Here is a 20,739-nt window from a genome sequence, read left to right as displayed (position 1 = left end):
TTTGGTTTGGGAATAGAAAGGATACTTTTTTTTTTTTTTTTTTTTAAATCTGCCAAGTTTCCAACAGAGTCTTCCTAAGGCCAAAGTTATCTGCATTTTTTGGGGTCAAACTACTTTTTGAAGCCAAATATTTGACTATGTCCCCATTTAGCTTAAGTTACAGGCATGTGGAAACATAACTATGGTCGCCACCTGTTCAATTGTGACCTGAACAGTTTGGTTCTTCTTAGGGCTGTTTGGGTCTCAACTGTTTGTTCAGTTTTCAGCCTTGTGAAACCTGAACAATAATTTGGCCAATAAATGAAAAACATTTATATATTAAGATACTCAACATGATTTTTTTTTTTTGTGCTATTAACATGTCTTAGTTTTTCTTCATGTACAGTTAATTACATATTTTAACAAAACTTTAAGAAAATCAAATCAGTCTAAAATGAGGAATTGTGTTTCTGTATTTCAGAGCTTTCTGACTACTGATTTCTGTATAATAGATCCCATACATAAGGATAGGACTTGCAGAATATAAATAAAGCCAGGGTTGCCAACCATCCCAGTTTTTCAAAGGTCTGGTTCAAAACTGTCTGTCTGGTTTAAAATACTGAAAAAACTGGACAGAAACCCAGCCCATTGCACCTAAGCAGGGGCGTCCTGGCCCCTTCTACTGCCCTGGGGCAGCCTATGGGATGCTTCCCCACAGAGCATAGGCTCTATGTGCTGGAGAGAGCCGCGGGGGGCTGCATCATTATTGTGCTCTCTGCACAACAAAAATGGAATATTGGCTCTTTAAGTTACCAGGACCAGTCCCTGGCAACTTCATGGCAGAATGGCCACTGCATCTACTGTAAGTGATGCAATTACTCCTCCCTAGCATCATAACCCCACCCAACATCATTGTGCCCCCCCAATGTGATCATGCCCATCCCCAACATCACTGCCCCATACCATCAGCCTCACCCCCTTTGTTTGGGTTTAGCCAACAGCAAAGGTAGCAAACATAACTGTACCAACTATTCAGCCATAGTTTAAAAAATACCTATGGAAGCAAATAAGTGTTTCCTCCAAATGTTATTGCTCTTCAGACTTGTCTTCAAAAAGTATATAGACTGGATACCCCCAGTAAAGGCTTTGGGGCCTCCATAGGCCAGCCTTACCTTTGGAACAAGAGCTTAGGGCTAAAGGTTATGGTGGGATATTTAACATTGCATGCTAAAATAATCATGCTCTACTGGACTAGAAAGCTACAATGATCTGAATAATATTACTGTTTGAGATAAGAGTAAACCTGATGCTGTTGGATGCTAATGCTTGGGTCTAGAAGGCAGAGGTATAGCTCTTACAACATATGCACTCATGCAATCACTGTTCGACTTATTTTCTTAAACTGTAGGGAACGCACAGACACTACTGGATCCGAATAAGTGTCCCCTCCTACCAGAACCACTCCAAAAGATAAAATATTCTTGCTAGAAAATGCAACTTTATTTTTGGCAAGTTAAACAAAATGTTGCTTATCACTTCCGAAGTGATGCTACACTTGTTTTATGTGAAAAGATAAGTATTTTGCCACCTTACAGCTGGTGTAAGGAAATAAGGCAAAATAAATGGATAAACTATCACAAGGAAGTGATGATTACACATATATAGCTGTGCTAACATGTTAGTTTTCATGCTCTTTATTTGAATTTCTTTTTTAAATTGAGTTAATTAACAGGCATATAACAAAGCATGCTAGGTCTCTATTTAAGTGTCAGTCGCTGTCTCAAAAACAAAACAAATAAAATAAACAAACAGAATATTAACTGGGTTTTATTTTTAAATTTTACTTTTATCCTTGCTTCGCTTATCTACTGTAAATGCAGAGGTTCATTTACACAGGGGTGAGAACGGTCTAAAAATTAGGCACTGTGCTGTCTAGGGTAGGTAACTAATGTTTAATTTAATACAACTCTGCAAAGCACCGAAATTATATACAACAAAATCAGAATGAGATACAACAAAAATATTACCCAGTAGAGCGACACACAGTGCACAAAACATTCATATTTCAATCAATTAGTACCCAATGATATATATAATTGCCCCCATTTTGGACTATAGTTAAAAAAAACCCCATCATTCTTGCATTCAGGAGGAAGGTGCTTACTAAAGATCTCTTGAATTTTTATAAAATTAATAGTGGCATGAAAGCTGATATTATACAATACAAATATTTAGTGGGCTTCATTTATTAATGCCACAGGCACAAGTACTAGAGCACTATGGGATGCAAAAAATCATTCAGATCACTTTACTAGTGGTACACATGCACTCTGGGTGCAGGGAGTTTAGTTTCCCATCACATGCATCAGCACAAAGGGCATCCCGCCCACCCTCACTTGTTGTTTCAGTCACAGCAATGGGCGCTAGCAGTAGAGAATGCTTGCCAGGTGGTAAGGGGCTCAGGTTCCCCTGCATTGGGCCCAGGAAGCGTTGGTACGGAGTGAGGCTCACCTGCTACCACTTGCCCATCACAGTGCGGCTACACCTGGTGGCCGGCAAGGCAGGGGGGCCCCTTCACTCCGGTGGTGTTTTACATGTTATGCAAATATTGTTTGTAAAAATAAAGCTGTGGCCTTTACGATTCCATCCTAAACTCATTATGTCAATTTATTTGGGGAGGAACTAGTTTAGGTAGTGGGCCATAGGATGACTGAGAACATTGACGCTGCCCCAGTCATGCTTGCCTTCATTGAGCAGGGCCGGATTTGTTTGCCGGGCACCCCGAGGCCGCCCCCTCTCTGTCGCGCCCCCCTGCGCATGCGCGAACGACGAACCTCCCCCCGCGCATGCGCGGGCCTTTTCAATCACATACAGAGCAGTGGGGGAGAGGTCCCCATTGCTCCGTATGCACGAAAAACTTTAATATTTTGGTGCGGGGGGGCGGCATGGCCTTTCCACAAATCCGGGCCTGTCAATGAGACAGGACTCTTCACTACACATAGTTATTGCAGCTACTATTCTCATACAGCAGCTAAGGTAAAAAGCTGTGACCATGGAAAGATATATCTAAAGGGCTCCCAAAAATAATAAGCCTTAGGGGCACATTTACTAATCCACAAACGTCCAAAAAGAGTCCGAATGCGTTTTTTTTGTAATGATTTTGCGACTTTTCCGCGAATTGTCGCAAATTTTTCGAGCTCAATACGAAATTCATAATGGCTATGAAAAAGTCGCGACAATTCACGAAAGTCATAATGGCTATGAAAAAGTCTCGACAATTCACGAAATTTGTAATGGCTATGAAAAAGTCGCGACAATTCGCAACAGCTACGAAAAAGTCGCGACTGTGACGAAAAAATCGCAAAAAATACGAAAAAGTCGCAAAATGTTCTTTCCAATACGATTTTTTCCCATTCGGGATTCGGATTCGTGGATTAGTAAATCAGCCCCTTAGTCTAATATTTTTATTATCAAGATACTAATTGACTTGCACTGGAAGAGAAAGAGTATACCATCTATACATCAAGTGATCAGTAGGGACTGAAACTAGTCACTGGTATGAATTTACTGCAGCAAAAGCTACTTAAAAATAATAGGCACGTACCTTTTCTCTCTGCCTACCCAGAGTTCCAAGCAACTTCTGCAGTACCTTACAAGCAGGCTGTTCCTCCCTGACCAGCTCATCACTGCTCCCTCTCCTCCCCTTACCCCCCTGCTCTTTGTGTAGCGCAGGTAGCAAGGCAGTGAGTTGGGGAGAGGGAAGTAGTGGATGTAGAGAGAAGGGAGGAGCGAAGGTTGGGAAGGGTGGGAAGCAGCGCATCCTACCTTAGCCTCAATCAGCCCAAGGCCTGGCACTGATTTTAGTATTTATCAATTTTTCAAGTTTGTGAATTCAGGAGGAGTTTTTTACTAATTTAAATAAACTCACATTTTAAAAAAACGTAAATGCTGGCTTATTTATTAGTATGGAAAACTTATTGGAATATAATAAACTTGAATACTTCAAATTTTTGTGTTAACAAACTCGAAAAAATCAACAATTTTGAATTGGAAATACGGCTTGACTTTGCCTAGGACAACTCAAATTTTTAAATTCTAGTTTTTGGGTTTTTTGCACTTAAGAAATAACAAACATTGGACTTTTTTACTCATAACTAAAATTTTTGTGCAAAAAATTGTGGGAAAAAAAAACTAATTTGAACGTTGATAAATCACCCCCTCATTCTCTCTGTTTCTTCTCTCCTCTGCTACACAGATAATCTGTCACCAGATTAATTGATTTAATCCAAGAAAATGGCATATTAATACAATAAAATCATGTTTACTGCTTTATAAATTACTGAAATTAACATAATAATATTTGCAATGCACACTTTAAATACATATATATATAAATACATGCACAGTAGAGTAAAGAGACAAAGAGAGAAAGACTGGCACTATGTAAATAAATGATGATGATAAAGTTAAATAAAAAGAATAATAGAAAAAACTATTAGAAGCATTAAAGAACTTTGAAAGAAGCATACACAAGGAAAAGAAACACACTTCATCCTACAGAAGGAGGTGTGGCTTCCAGAAATGTTTCAGAGAGAGAATTAATTTCCCAATGCATTCATTATCATCCAACTGCAACTGGTAATTATTTTATCTGTGGACGGAAAGGCTGATTAGACATGGCAATCACTTCAACTGCTGTAACCTTGAGGTGACACAGCTGCTTCAAGAAAAGACCTGTGTTGTTAGTAAGAGCGTTCTTGTCTTCTAAAAAAAAAAAAGTTCTGATGATTAATAAAGATGAGCACTAAACTGATATCCGCTGCTTGGTCAACACGTGTAAGGGAACGATCTTTATGGGCCATTTGCTGAGCAGCTTGTAAAGATAAAGGCTAAGTTGGACATGTGGGGGAAACCGAATGCAGCTGTTCCTATGCACATTTAACAAGAGTTCCCTAATTATTTATACAAAATCCACTAAAACAGCCGCCTGCTTATCTCTTTTATTTTAAAGTTGTCGTAGTAATGACATAAATAGTGAACATTTGAGAAAACAATTATTTCCTTTATGGCAACGTGCATTTACATTTTGTAGAGAGATATTCATCAGGGGATAATCACCTCTCAAAAAGGTTCAACAAAAGACCTTTCATGGCAAAACATCCTTTTAACAAGCATAACTATGTATTTTAAAGGCAGCAAAACTTTACATGGAAGAAAGTGTTGTGCATACGCAATGCACAATATAAACCGGAATAGGATTCACACAAGTAGAGAACTCCTTACCTTGTGTAACTCTGCCAGTATATCTTAATAATACTGTCACCAGTAAGTACTAAAAATGAATGACTACATGGTCGGACCTAGACCTGATCCCTGCCAGCACTCCCCCGCTGTGCTCCCTCCCCTGACCGCACAGTATAATGTAGGCGTGCTGGGGGGATTGTGTGGACAGAGAAGGCACCTGGTTGGTGTGGGAGCCGGTGTGGGAGCCATGGTGGGGCGGAAGGCCTGGTGGGCTCTGCTTCCCCCAGTCTGACCCTGAATGACTACTTGAGGGCAACAATCATTTTATCATTGACCCCTGCTTTCAGGAATTCTGACAAAGCTTTTCTACAAACACAAACACCACTCCAACAACACATAAAAACCAGATGGGTACTCCCAAACATACTCAATGGTGTTGCGCATCCATTCATATTCATATTTTTTATTCCTGCTGACTCACTGAAAAGCATCACTTTAAGCTCTGAAAAGTAATATATATATACAAGGGACACTATTCACATGGTCCGAGACAGCACAGTTATATAGACAATATAGTACAGGTATGGTACCTGTTATCCAGAATGCTCAGGACCTGGGGTTTTCAAGATAAGTGATCTTTCTGTAATTTGGATCTCCATAACTTAAGTCTGCTAAAAATCATTTAAGTATTGAATAAACCCAATAGGATTGTTTTGCCTCCAATAAGGATTAATTATATCTTAGTTGGGATCAAGTACAAGGTACTGTTTTATTATTACGGAGAAAAAGAATTAGAATTATTTGCTTTTAATGGAGTCTATGGGAGATGACCATTCTGTAGTTCGTAACTTGCTGGATAACAGGTTTCCGGATAAGGGATCCCATTCCTCTACAAGAGTGGACCCTCCCACCCACAGACACATATGTATATATATATAATCCTAGATGTGGTCTGTATTCCTCATCAGATAAAAAATATCCAGTACTGCATTGTCAGGGGGCACAGATTAATTTACCGCCTGCCTTGGAGGTTGTAAATGACCGTGAAATGTTTTGCTGCTCTGAAACACTAATCAGTAAATAGATAATATAAAATTACGTGGACTTATTATGGACACAAAAAATCATGATAACAAAACGCATACTCGGTATCCAAGATATATAACAAAAGTTTGAAAAATACATTTTCTCTTGAGAATGAGCAGTGAATAGAGCTGCCAAATCGATGGTATCGAAATTGCAGAGGCCTCATGGCAAGACATATAATCATGTCAGAGAGACTTGTCACTTGTCGTAATTAGGTCACCCTGAACTAGATGCACATTCTCTTATATCACTAGGTATAAAGCAGAAGTGATAACTGAAACAAGTTGAAGAGGTCCATTACTGGCTAATTACCAAAAAGAAATAAGAAGAATCCCTTTTTATAGGGCAAGCTGTGAGGACTATTCCACCTTCAAATTTTCACACTAATATAAGTGTTAATACCTCTCAATGGATTATTCACACGGAGTGCTGGGAAGTGTGATTATAAGATCTGAAAGCCCCATGCAAGGAAACATGAAGTATAAGGATCTGAAATGCTGAACAAAAAATGGCTCGGCAAATCGCAAGCCAAATAATCAATATATCTGATATCTAAAGAGGTCAGTAGAGCTATTAAAGGACAAGGAAAGGGTAAATATGTTAACAGGTCCAGGGAAAGCCTTACCTCATTGCAGCATGACAGTGCCCTAATGTTTGTGAAGTGTGCCCCCTGTCCAGTGTCCTGCTCTGTCAATTTGCCCAATGCTGTAAGAAAGGAAAGAGCACTACCCATAATTGACTGCTCTCAAGACCAAGACTGAGAGGCATGCGCAATGGATAGGTTTCTCTGGCACTAGCATAGTTATGCTGATACGTGCAAAGAAATTTCCCACATGCGTAGAAGATTGACAAGGGTGATGCGATCACGGAAAAAATGGCGGACGTGATCTACTAAAGAAACTATTAGATTAAATTATTTACTATTTTTTCATGTCAAATAAGCAACTTTGTAAAAAAAACCCTTTCCCTGTCAGTCTGGGGTGGCATACAAATCTCTTGAGGTGCCACATCCAGCCCGTGGGCCTCCAGTTGGACAACTCTAGTCTACAATATAAAAACAAGAAGGAATATTCTATATTGATGGTCTTAGCTCTCCCAGAACCACACCTTGCACTCTATAAAGTAAATTTTGTGTTGTGTGAATGTAATAGATACTTTTGGTTGTAAGCTCTACTGGGGTAGGGGCTGATGTAAATAAGGAATAATCTTTATGCAAAGTGCTGTATAAATGCTTATATAAATAAAAGTAGACAATTAATTATAAAAATACTCAACAGATTTAGATTTCTTTAAAAGATTATAATATGTGTGTTCATTATTACCCTCTGCATCAAATATGGGATTCTTCTCCTCCCCAAGGTTTCCCCACAGTCACAGGTTCTGCTCACGTATGCCAGTGCCAGGACAGATTTACATTATAAAATGACTTTTCAAAGCTGATTGTGCTATGACAAATGGTATTTTTTTAAAAACTGAGGCATTTAGTTATGAAATGTAATAAGGGCTGCAACATCTTCACCATTGCTAGTAACCCACAGCAAAAATGTACAAGTAGGATTTACTGGGCTACTGTTTTAAAGCAAACATCTCAGGTCATTTATTAATGCCCCAGACACAAGTCCAATACAAGTTCCACTCACTTCACAATCACTGCACTGGAGATGCAGGCTTCCATTCACAAGACACAAGTGCAAGAGCACTAGGGAGCGTGATGTTGTACCCATACAGAGCACAGCACAATGACACACAAGTAGGGTTGCCCTCTGGGCAATATTTTACCTACCAAGCCAGTAAAACACCTGCCAAGGCCAGAGCCAGTATTACATTAGCAACGTACTTGAGGGTAAATTTGAAATAACCTTAAGTTCAACCCCTGGCCCATCCCCAATCTGACCAGAAAGAACAGCAAACTAACCTTTTCACTGCCTTTTCCCTTTCCCTGCCCCTTTCATCATCACCCCACCCCTTTGATGTCACAGACTTTTGTCACCGCCCCCACTGCTGGCAGGTTAGTTAGTTTTAAATAAAGTAGCAACCCTACACAGGTTAGGCAATGTGTATGGGGTAAAAAGGCCCCACCGAGCATGCCCCTTATGGCAGTTTGCACTGTAAAATGCTGCCTCCTACTTTGGGTCCCTGATTAGTTGCTTTAAGGAATAAACCCAGAACAATGTTTTTCTTCATTTCAATTTAAAAATATCTCTTTGAATTCTAAATTAATTATTCCCAGCAGTTTGATAGAACAGACTCATCAAAGATGATACCAGTGTTAATTTGTCCAATTCCAATCTGCACATTGGGCACTAGCACCTGTCTATATACTTGCACCCCAATCCAATTTGTGTTAATTTTCGCCACTGCAAGAAATTGGTCCAGCATGGAAAATAAATTGTTAAATCTGAAACCCTTGGTAAAAATGACCAATCAACCCCTTACAGTCTACTGAAGTCATTGTAGATATAAATAAAGTCACAAAAGGTTGTATAATGCACTGCTCCCTTTGTCATACCAATTGCCTCAGCATGCCTAAAACGGACTCTTTAAGAGTGACACGCCGCAGAACAATAATTGATTTTTTTGTACTTTCTGTTCATTTCAATATAAATTCGACAATAACAGCTTTTTTTTTTTTTTTTTTTAAATGGATGGAAATAATGCAGAAAACTGTCTGAATTCTCCATACATCTGTATTTCAGAGTAAAATGGTCTGTTATACACAGCAAACACCTGCCAAAAACCGTAACATTTCACTTGTTCTCGGGATATTTTTCTTTTCAGCTTCTCTGGCTGTAATTGAAGTTATTGATTGGTGCACAGAAAAGGGACACATGAAGCATGTCAGCGTAAGTATGTAAAAAGAAACCGGTGCCTATGTCTGTACTAAGGATAATAGGATTTTGATGTGCAAGTGAAAGAGAAAACACTTACAAGGCTTTCAGTACTTGCATCAAGTCAAAAATAAATAAATAAAATTAAAGTAACAACTTCTACTATTGAAAGTCCTGTTTTGGGAAATGCGGGGTACTTATGAATGGCTTGAACATGTACAAATCAGAATGACTGGAAAATCGCCTAGCCATGGAAACTTGTATCGGCAGCTGCAAAAGCCAGTTTATAAAATAAAAACTCAACTCAGACTCTGGTTAGGCTAGCACCAGGCAAAGAAACCCCAGATATAACATTTCTTAAAAGCAGCTAGTATCAGAGACAAGAAGGGTTTTGGAAACGGTAGAGCAGAGGCTAAAGGTAGAAAGCAAAAGTAAAAATACAGAGATTGTTATGCTACTAATAGGATTGCAAGCATTCCCTGATTCCCTGTCCTATGTCTCATATCAGCATAATAACAGCCAGGGCCAGAACTAGGGGAAAAAAGTAGAAGCATATGTTTAAGTCACAAGGATACAGGGGGCACTAGGTCTCTAAGCACATATCTCTTCTGCCTCTGCTAACTCTTCAACCCTGTGCTTCAGATCAGCAGCTGGCAAGTGTCAGGGAGTTGCTAAGTGAGGACCAGGTAGAAGAGCTGATACATGGGTAAGAGAATTGTTGGACAGTTGAGGAAGAGAGTCAAGGGCAGGGGGTGGGCTAAGAAGTTGTGCGGAGTGAAGCCAGACGCATGCCTTGGATGCCTGGAAGTGTTGGCCCAGTCCAGCAAGTATTGACAGGTGATTTGACCTGTAGCAAACATTGCACCATTTATTAAATAATCCCTTTAGTAGATGCAAAAAATGTTATGTTATTGCTGTCAAAATGGCTACAAGACAAGCACAAATGAAGTTTTGCCTATTCCATGTCCTGTTATTTATAAACAGCTGGATGATTTACATACTGAACAGACTTGCTCTAAAGACACCTTACACAGGTAAATTATTGCCCAAATGTATTAAGAATGCTAAACTAGATGGTATCCATATATCTACACTATATGCTATAGCAAACGTATGTAACCAGAGGCATCTTTATTACAAGCAATACATTTAACTGGACTCCATTCATAATTCTGCCTAAGTACATCCTGAGCGTGACATGGGAAGTGTTCAACAAGAAGCCATCAACCCTTGATGTTAACTTAAATATAGTCATCTATTTATATTTAGAAATGGCGCATGCATTACTTGTACATTATAAAGGCATTTCCTTCAAATGTTATGAAATTTAACCAGAGCTTTCAAAGAAAATGAAAAACCTTTTCAGCTGTGTAGATGCATAGAGAATGAACAAGGTCAATGACTGATTATTCTACTAATCATCCAGCCTTCTTTCTAATGTGTTCCACCAACAGTACATTAGACCATAGGTTTTCTATGTCATATTAGTCCATTTAAAAACCCAAGCCAGTTGCTTTTAAAATGCTATAAGCTATAAACCTACTGGCTTATCTACAGTAGTTAGGTTCTCTATACATTGCAGAACTGCAAGGCCTACTAGCACATCTGGTGAGGTTTTCTATACATTACAGAACTATGAGGCCTACTGGCACATCTGGTGAGGTTCTCTATACACTGCAGAACTATGAGGCCTACTGGCACATCTGGTGAGGTTCTCTATACATTACAGAACTATGAGGCCTACTGGCACATCTGGCGAGGTTCTCTATACACTGCAGAACTATGAGGCCTACTAGCACATCTGGTGAGGTTCTCTCTACATTGCAGAAGAGGCTGGTATTTTTTAACAAGAGCCACATAATTTGTTTTATTTACAGTTTTTTTGGTGTAGAGAATGTAAACCTTTATATTAAACACATCTGTAACATTAACAATCAACCTGAATGTTTTGGTATTAGAAGACATGAGGGTTAATTCACTAAAGGTCTATAAGCGTTTGCGTTAAAATTGATGCAGAAAAAAACCCACACAATTAGCGCATGTGTTAAGTCGCATATCACGTGCGTTAAATAGCACGCAACTGAATGCGTTAATTTTAACGCATTGCGTTAATTAGCAAATAGAAATAGTATTAACGCATGATTCACAAATACATATGAAGCATTAAAAGCGCTAAATATCGCATTAGTTTATGCGAAAATTAACACCTACTTGGAGCAGGCGGTAATTATAGAAAAGTACAGTTCATGAGCTTTTGGCAACACAATAAGGACTTTGCAGTGGGATTTATTCAAGTCTGTGTTGGCCCTAGAGTGATGCAGCCGCCAGTTTGCAGGGAAATGGTCATTTTCTGAACAGTAGTTTTCCGAAAGTAATGGCGTGTATGGCTAATATGGCGTGCGTTTTTTCGCACGCGGTGACAATTTGTGCGTGCTGCATTAATTAGCGTGCGTTGCGTCAAATACCGCACAAAAATAGTCTTCGCGACTTAAATAACGCAAACAGCATTGCGTCTAAATTAACGCAAGTATCCTTTCAGTGAGTCGTGCGTTAAGTCGCGAAAAATAAGACGCAATAAAATTTTTACCGCATGCTATAAATAGCACTCATTTTAACGCACCTTAGTGAATCAACCCTATGGTGGTTTAAAAGATGAGAGTAAAGGTTTATTTTAAAATGATTCCATATTTTGATGCCCCTTCTTCATGTTTCCTTCTCTGTGTTATCTGTGCTAGGAAACTGGAATGATGCAATTAAGATCCCCTTGGACAGATACTTCTGAGCACACACTAAGCAATTATATAAAGGGTAAAATATCCTGGCTATATCACCTGCATAAGACTGCCATCAGAGGGATTCAGGGAGCTCTGCACACATGACAGAATGCGGTCTCAAATGTGAAAACACAATGGGTTTTGGGGTTGGGGCTTATGGTAGAATGGGCAGAGTTTGGGTGGATTGTGGGTGAAGTTTTGGCACAATTGGAGAATGAGTGAGCAGATCCCCTGATCATGCATGTGAGGGCCATTTTATTTTCACTGGGGCCCCTATTTTACTTGTTGGCCAGGCCCAACACCCAAGGGGTGCAGGGGGCTATTAATCAGGATCCCCTAAGGGGAGGGCCCTGCTAATTTGGTAGTATGGGGCACCATGATTTCTAATGGCAGCCCTGTGCCTGTATATAAATCATTACTCACGGAGCTTGAGTTGGTCTTGTGTTGAATAGAGGAGTATATCTTTCCTTTTGGCTGTATATTTAGTTTCATTTTAAGACAGAGTGCTAAAGGTATTATGCATTTAAGAGATAACATTTTACATAAGACCCATCTGTGGAGGAAAGGAAAAAAGGCCAAGACAGTGATGTAAAACTGTGCATTTGTGGGGCTTTAGAAACATGAAAAATTGCTAAAACATACGGATTGAAAATATCTAATATAAGAGAAAAGCGATTGTTGACTGGTAAAGGTCCAAGCAAACTAGCAAATATATTAAAATCGTCTGTTGCATTTTATGAAGGAAATGCTTGAGCTTTATAGCTATAAAAGTAACATAATAATATCCCTAACCTTTACAGCTAAACCCAACACGACACTACAAAACAAGATAAACAAAAAACAGATAAAGAAAAAAAACGATGTTGATAAATGAGTATTTGTTCACAACAGTGTGTAACGTATCCTTTGGGAGGATTTGCTTCTTAAATACCAAGGAACAAAATGTTACGATGATCCTAAACCGAGGCCTTAGGCAAAACTCAGGGCATCAACACTAATCCTCTAACATGACACCCTGTTCAGTATTAAACATTCCTAGGAACCAAGCTAGAAGGGAGCTGGAGACTTGCACAACACAGTGGAGCAAACAGGATCCATCGGCTGAGCCAGACCATATCCAAGCTAATGTCAGCAGAATACTAAAAAGTAACATTTTTATTTTATTACTGTGCTACATGGCATTGCTTGCTTTATATCATCTGTTTATTTTCCCCTATGGAGAAAACTTCTGCTTCAGTAAAAAAAAAAATGGAAATAAGTTTCTTCGTTAAAAAAAAGTCTGTAAAACAAAGCTGCATTGGAAGTTGTAGGGGTTTTTTTCCATTCAGAATAAAAAAAAAATCTCATAAATCATAATAGAGATTTCATGTGTTTATCAGGAATGAAAGGATTAATTCCATGTTGACCTAGCCAAGAGTTTTCTCCATATCAGAATAATGTTAAGACTTCCAGGGAGTCGGTTATTATGCAGCAGGATAAGCATCTTAAGGAGCTGATCAGCTCCTTATTCTCAGTGGCAGCCTTCCATACCTCTACAACGATCATGAAATCTTTATAAGCATAGTTCTTTGAACTAATTTGTAGCGGAAACAACTATATAAGTAAGCATCATGAAGGCTGTGCTAATCTTGTAACGCTCCTGAGCTCGGAAGACATATTCTACCTCTACTTATACCCTATTTAAATTATTTCTATATGCTACTACCCGTAAAATAAAATGCTTCGACTGTCCCGATTTACACAGGACAGTCCTGATTTTAACAGCTCATCCAGCAGTTCTGGATTCTTACTGAAACGTCCCTCATTCCCATTTGATCTCCTGCACTGAATGCTACAAAAGATACAATGTTTCTCAAACTTAATTAGATAAGTAGGTTTTTGGCAGAACCCAGAATACTCAACATCTGCACTTAGATACAATTGTAATCAATAAGATAAATAGGTCTCTTGGGGGAACTTAGACTCACATCTTCATTACAGGGCAATTTCACCTTCATTAGCAAAACTGTAATATCACATAAAACAGGACTCCAAAATCCCAAGAAATGTGTTCAAACTTTTCATAACCGGTCAAATTTTATAAAACGGGAGTGGCATTTAGGGGATGTGTTCACAAAAGTGGGTATGGTCAAAACAATTCACTGCGCATAGGTTCCTTCAATCTGTTTCAGAACAAAATGGGAGTGGCATTTAGGGGATGTGGTCACATAAGTGGGCATGGTCAAAATAACTCACCGCGCAGAGTTTCTTCAATCAGTTTTAGAACACAGAGACCCAGGGCTGCCCCAATAAATACAGTACTGCCTGTATTCGGTGCACTGTATGCATTATTTTAGGTTTCCACCTTTGTCCAAATCAAAATCTCAACAAAGGGGGTGGGTCTGTGATGTCAGTAGATGGGCCTGTGACATTGGAGAGGGCCAATGACATTTTTGACGGGGCCAAAGACATTTGTGGGTAGATGTCACACGCCATGCAGATCGAGGGATTTTTTCTGGGCAGGAGGTTTTGAACCAGACAGCCCCTTCAAAAACCAAGCTGTCCAGTTCAAAACCAGAGAGGTGGCAACATTATATGATGTAGGTGTCCAACTTCCTGCCTACTACCCATTCCATAACTTGGGGCTTGTCTTTGCCCCCTGACGCAGCAGTCACATTGGCTTTTTAATCCAGCAGCCAGGTGCAGAGTCTGGACCAGGGGACTATGGTTACTAAAGTAGCCAGACAAGAGGACTCTGAGTACTAAGTTAGCCAAACCAGGGTACTAAGGCCCTCACTCGTGTGGCCCTTTGTGCTCTTGCACTTCTTCTTTGTAAGTGACCCATATTGACTCAGATAGCAAAAGTCCACATTTAGTTTTAGTTTGTGAACTGAAACTCACCTATGTAGAAAAGGGCCAGTGAAAGGTATGGATTTTATAATATGATTCTTGCCTTTTATTTAATGTTTTTTTAGGATTTCCATGGCATATAGAATATTGTGAGATAACACAAGAGTGCGGAACTCATTCCTGTTAGCCATGGATTATGAGAAACAATAACCTTTGTTTATCATTAACCATTTTTTTAATATTTATGACTACATCTAACAAAGGAAGTTCCTTCGTTATATGTAGTCATATATTTAATACAAACAAAGGAAAAATTCACTTAATGCATATTTTTAATAACTTTTATTACATGAAATGATTACATTCCCCCACTGGTGTCCTTCATCTTTTTCTCTTTTACGTGAAGCTACCATACGTGAAACAAAAGCTGTGTCTTGTTAATTTATTTTATAAACAAGTTTTTTTGATTTAGCTACAATGGTGTTCCCTATCTGGCCTTCAAAGCAGGATTTCTCAGATGCTTTGTGAGTTAATAAAGTGACACACGTCACCAATTAATTCTCTTTTGTGCAGCAGAACATTTCAGACCGTATTTCAAACCACTAATCCCACAAATGTTCTTGACCTGACATCACAAACCGCCAGCCACAAAACATTTGCCTCTTTACAGTGAAAGATAGAATGACTAATTAAAAAAATTCAGTTACCCTTTCTCACTAACCATGTTATGGACTGAAATGTAATCCTTTGATGCCCACTTGAACAAAAGGCTTTGCTCACAATTAGGGGGATTACAGGGAGCCATAATTACTAGGTTCCGTGCTTCATCAATTACCAAGAGGAAAATCACCAAAGACAAGATAAATAATGACATGAGTTTCAACCAAGGTAGATTGGCATCCCACAAGCAAAAGGTTGTGTCTGTCTGCCGAAAGTTGCTTTTAGAACAGTGTGGCCTGTAGTTTTCAAAAATATAAACACAGGATTTAATCACTTGCCTGCAAAGTATAAAACTTAAGGCAATGCAGTAACCTGGAACTGAGAACTCTGCTTTAGTACACTGGCCCTATTTCTTAATAATAAAAATCTATTTTTATGATAGATTTAAAAATTCTAAAACTTTTGGTTAAAGCTGGCATACAGTCATTGGGGCCAGAACGATAATGGTATTCAGCATCACTGCTCAGCGTCTGGTCAGTGTAGCACTTTCATTATAGCAGAAACAGAATGGCAAAGTAAGCCTGTAGGCCTCCAGCTGTTCACATTCTTTTGTTTTCCCTTCATTACACAGTTATTGAAATGTTGTGACATAAATGGTATCTGCAAATTTTTGCTTCTTTAAAAATAAAGTAAGGATTAGGGTTGCCAAAGTGTTGATAAAAATATTGATTTGTATTAGTCATAATGTTTACTAGCAGTGTCAATGAAATATCAGCGAGTGGTAACAAGGCTAGAACTAGGGCTAGGCAGAAGAGGTATCTGCTTGGCTAACCTATTACACATGGTTATTGGAAAGATTACATATTTGTCACTGCTGTCACAATTCCCAGGAATAGCTGTAGACTTTAGGTGAAAAAATGGTACATGTGTCTAATGCTGCTACTTCACTTCTGTGCCTCCCTCAAACATCCTGCATAAATTGCCAAAGAGAATTTGCTCCTAAAGCTAGTATCAGGCTCAGACATAATTTTAACTTACAGAAGTGACACCATTTGCATCTGATGTGCATTAAAGCACACAAGCTATTGCATTGCTAGCAATTAAGTCCAGCACATTGCCCTCTAGAGGCAACGTAAAAATGAATTCTACCAAAATACATTGGTGATGTGGAATGGGCGTTATCATAATACTAAGTTAAAAAAATATTTCATAAATGTGTTTTACAATAGCTTTTATTTCATGTATTTATTTCTATTATTAGTTATTATGTGTTAAAATATTTATTTCCTCAACATTTTTACCCTATGCACAACCAACACATGCTACATGTCACTGTACTGATTCCATTTGCTCTAACTGGCTGATTCCAGCATGAATAAGCTGCCAGTATGCAACACACTACTGACAAACAGCATGGATCAGCAGTTTGCAGCAGGATAACTTCTTAGGTTGATGAAGCAAACTAATAAACCAAATATCTTAAAAACTACACTGAAAGAAAGCAGATTTGTATTAAAGAAAAACTGACAAATCTGAAACAAAACAATATGTTCCTAAGAAAAGTTTACATAAATGCAAAACAAACTTCTTACTCATCTTACATAAGCAATAGCTTCTTCTGCTTCTTGGTAAAGTCCAGTGTCAGGCTCTGATTAAAAGGCCTTCTTGTTTTGACTACACACTATAAATCAGAGTCTATTACCTTTTAAGCTGGAAAGGTGGTCCCATTGCCATAAAAGCAGCAATGATTTACTTGATTTTTGGGCTTTGGATTAACAAAGATACTGTATATAACTTCCATTTCTACCGGTACACAATTGCATACCAATGTTGTAGCTGCAATGTCTTTTGGTAGTGTAAATTGTCCATAGCAGAAATACTAGCTGACTTTGAATATAAGTTTTAAAATGGGCAGTGGTTTTTATTTTAGTTATTTATTTGTTGTTGGCTATTATAAATTTGTGCTGCCAGATAAAAAAAATGGTTTAGCACTACCGTGTATAGCATGGAACTCTTCATAAAAATATCTTATTTAAGAAAGTATTACTGAGGTGCGCACTGACAGAGACTACATTCTCTATTCTTTAAAGCGTGCCTAATTAAATGTCAAGTATAATGCAGCATAACTAAGTAACACTCCTTATCACAGAAACCTAGCATACCCTTTGGGATAACAGATAACAGCTAACAGGCAAGTCTGGCCAATTTGTTTTGCCTAATTACTTACCCATGTTCAGAATATAGTTATTGATGTTCTGTTTTTAACTGTTGACTATCCAGGACTTTTAATAATTCTTTACAATACAGGGCCCTCTTGATTACAGTCATAAGCAACTTTCTGGACTTCCTGACTTTTCCTGAAAACATTTCACCACTCATCCAAGAAGCTTATTCACTTAAATGCTCAGTTGAACTGAAGAAGCATTTCAGATGAGCGGTGAAACGTTTTTAAAAAAAACTCAGAAAGTCCAAGTGCTTTACACTTAATTCTACTAGATAAATGATCTGGCAGATTCAGATTTAGGCAGAATTACTGGTAGACTCCAGTAACAGAATAATAAAGAGGAAAACTGCAATTCAGTGAGAGGTGCAGGTAAAAGAAGAGTGGGCTGAAAAACTAAGATACCAGATCACTATGGAAAGTGCCATCATTATGTGTAGGAAGAAAGACCCATTCAAATTGCTCCCCTTGCCATGTCACTGGCACTGGAAGACCTTGCATTGGTCATGCTGTCACTTGCAGGTCAAATTAGTACAGTCTGCACCCTTAGATAGGTATTTCCTTAAAAAATACCAGCTTACCTCTACAATTGTGGCGCAGTACCACACCATTGTTGGGCTGGGGAAGGGTTCAATAAAAAGTTTCATAGACTGGCAATCACATTCTCCTAGCCAGATCGATGTTAAGTGTGTGGATGCCCAAAGATATATCTGGTATTTGAAAGCTATTTTTTGCCCCGTTGCCTAGCTGGCGTTGCAACAAGAAACTATTTAATGTTTAATGTTGATCCACAATAAAACCACAGTATATTAAATATTATGTGGCACGGGTGCACAACCACCCCAGCAAAGGGAGCGGAAACCTGTATACAACAAAACATAAATGGAGTTAGGCACTCAGAAACCCCATGTGCTTAGTGCTCCATGAGCATTGGCTCAGTGCTCTTGGATCATGAAAACGGTCGGGCAATAGAGATTTTTTTAACCTATTTTCTGGTGACCTACATGGTTTTCTGAATGCCTAACTCCATTTATGTTTTGATCCTTTTTCTAGTTTCCTGTAAGCTTAATTGACTTCAGTCTCTAGCAGATCTCTGCAGCATAATCCGCACTTGTTTACTTGTAAACTCTTAATAAACCAACACGCTGCTGAACTCTGTGCTGGTATTGGTACAATAAAACATACGGGGGCTATGAAAACCCTAACCTACACAAGGCATTTTAAGGAGGATTCCAATCTAGTGTTACAACTATTTTAGAAAGCTATAAAACCCAGTTTACACCAATGAATAGGCAAGATGTAGAGGCACAAAATAAGAAACTGATTAGGACAAAAATGTAAATGAAGCAATAAAAGTACAATGAAAAAGGCAGTGACCAAGATTAACATGCAGTGATAATCCAGAAGCAATAAAATGGCTGCACTGCTTCACGTTAGATGAGCCTTTTTGAAGAAAAATACAATCATTTCCAAACAAGCACAGAACATTAAGACAAAACCCAAAATGTTTGGAACTGATATATGTTATATGGCTCTGTCCCAGCCAATCAACTCATGCAAACACAATCACAGGCAATGCAGCAAGGTGGGTAAAATGACCATAAAACTATCAGGCTTCATATCCAGAGATATTGTGCTGTTGGCCAGACCAAAAAATAAAACAGGTCAAGGTGCCCTATTGTTGTGCCATGTGGCTAGCCAACGCTTGCTGTCCTCAAGTTACATTGTGTGTTGAGGGCTTTGCCTACAATATGCTCATCCACCAACCTTTCTTCTCCAAGTTGCGGCTGAGAAATTGGAAAATCAAAAGAAAAAGTGGCATTATAGATTTCTTGGAAACAATGATTAGAGTCATCCAAGACAATGCGGGGGGTTCTTAGAAAACTGCAGGATGCCAAAACATTTCACTTTCAAATTGCCCTTCTCATCTATGTAAGAATACGTAAGACATTTACAAGAAAAGAAGATTTGAGATTAGTTACTGGCACGACTAATTGCTTCGAAATTTAGCCCATAATTACAATCAACATTCTAAAAACGCTTAGCAGTTGTAATCAATGATAATTTCATAGCAATGTGATTGTTACTTCAGTTTACAATACAGCATGTATTGCCTTGACAGCCAGAATTATAAAACCAAGCATTTTTCCCCTTTTTTCTCATGTGCTACAGCTCATACCCTGTACTAAGGCTGATAGTTGTACATACAGTTTGGTGCATTACAAGCACGTCAACCATATCTTTCACAGGGGCATTGAACTTGACTTTCAATGCCGTCCTACATTATGGGGCATAGCATTTTTATTGCAGGATGAGGAATAGCAGGTTATGTAAAGATTGAGAAAGGTTAGCCAAACACAATGATGTATCATATGATCCACCAAATGAATCACAAAGGGGACATATTAAGACCCATAAGCCACAGCAAGATTGCCTTCAGCTTTATAGGAAGCCAAGCCTACTGTACCCCATCCTATACAGCCATGATACCAGAACATCAGAACTCAGTATGAGTTACATGGTTCTCTTTGGACTGGGTACTGACTGCAATCTTTGTTCCTATATAAAAAAAAGGATTTCCTACACTGCAGGTGAGAGAATAGGTAGGGTGCTTAGCAACTGTGAAAGATATCCTGTTTTGTGTTTCTGTGTTTACTGATGCCAGCATAAGGCAAAGATAACATCCCTAGTACTTATGTAGCAATATTCAACTCACTTGTGTAAAACAGTATATTTCCATACTTACTTACAAATGTAAACTGAATAAAATAAATTCTACTTAAAACTGTAAAGGAATTAGCCCTGACATACAGTCACAATGGATTCTGAATGGACTGAAATCCAGTCCTTATAGTCACTTGTGTTTGAATCTGCTAGAAATATGTGATGTGGACAACTATAATGTAGTTAAATAAATATAGTCACCTAACTGCAAAGTTGTTTTATTTAAAATAAATCAAGGGATCCTGCGAATCTTTGAAAGGTGAATAAGTGAAGAAAAGATGGCCTCCTCGTAACCTCTAATTTCATGGTGCAGCCTCTTGTTTAATGTTTTCTGCTGACACATAGCGTTCCTTGGCTGTTATTTAGACATTCTTGGTAGTGTTGCTAATACATT

At 38.6% G+C, this 20,739-nt stretch overlaps 1 protein-coding gene across 1 annotated transcript in view; it reads right to left on the bottom strand.

Moving 5' to 3' along the window:
- Positions 1 to 20,739, bottom strand: part of crim1 (cysteine rich transmembrane BMP regulator 1 (chordin-like)) — a 440,400-nt gene that overhangs the window by 176,931 nt on the left and 242,730 nt on the right. The gene's annotated exons all lie outside the window — the stretch shown is intronic.

The sequence above is a fragment of the Xenopus tropicalis genome, chromosome 5 (assembly GCF_000004195.4).
Source record: "Xenopus tropicalis strain Nigerian chromosome 5, UCB_Xtro_10.0, whole genome shotgun sequence".
Taxonomy (NCBI): domain Eukaryota; kingdom Metazoa; phylum Chordata; class Amphibia; order Anura; family Pipidae; genus Xenopus; species Xenopus tropicalis.
Note: the sequence above shows the minus strand (reverse complement) of the source record. Positions and strands in the feature narration are given on the sequence as shown.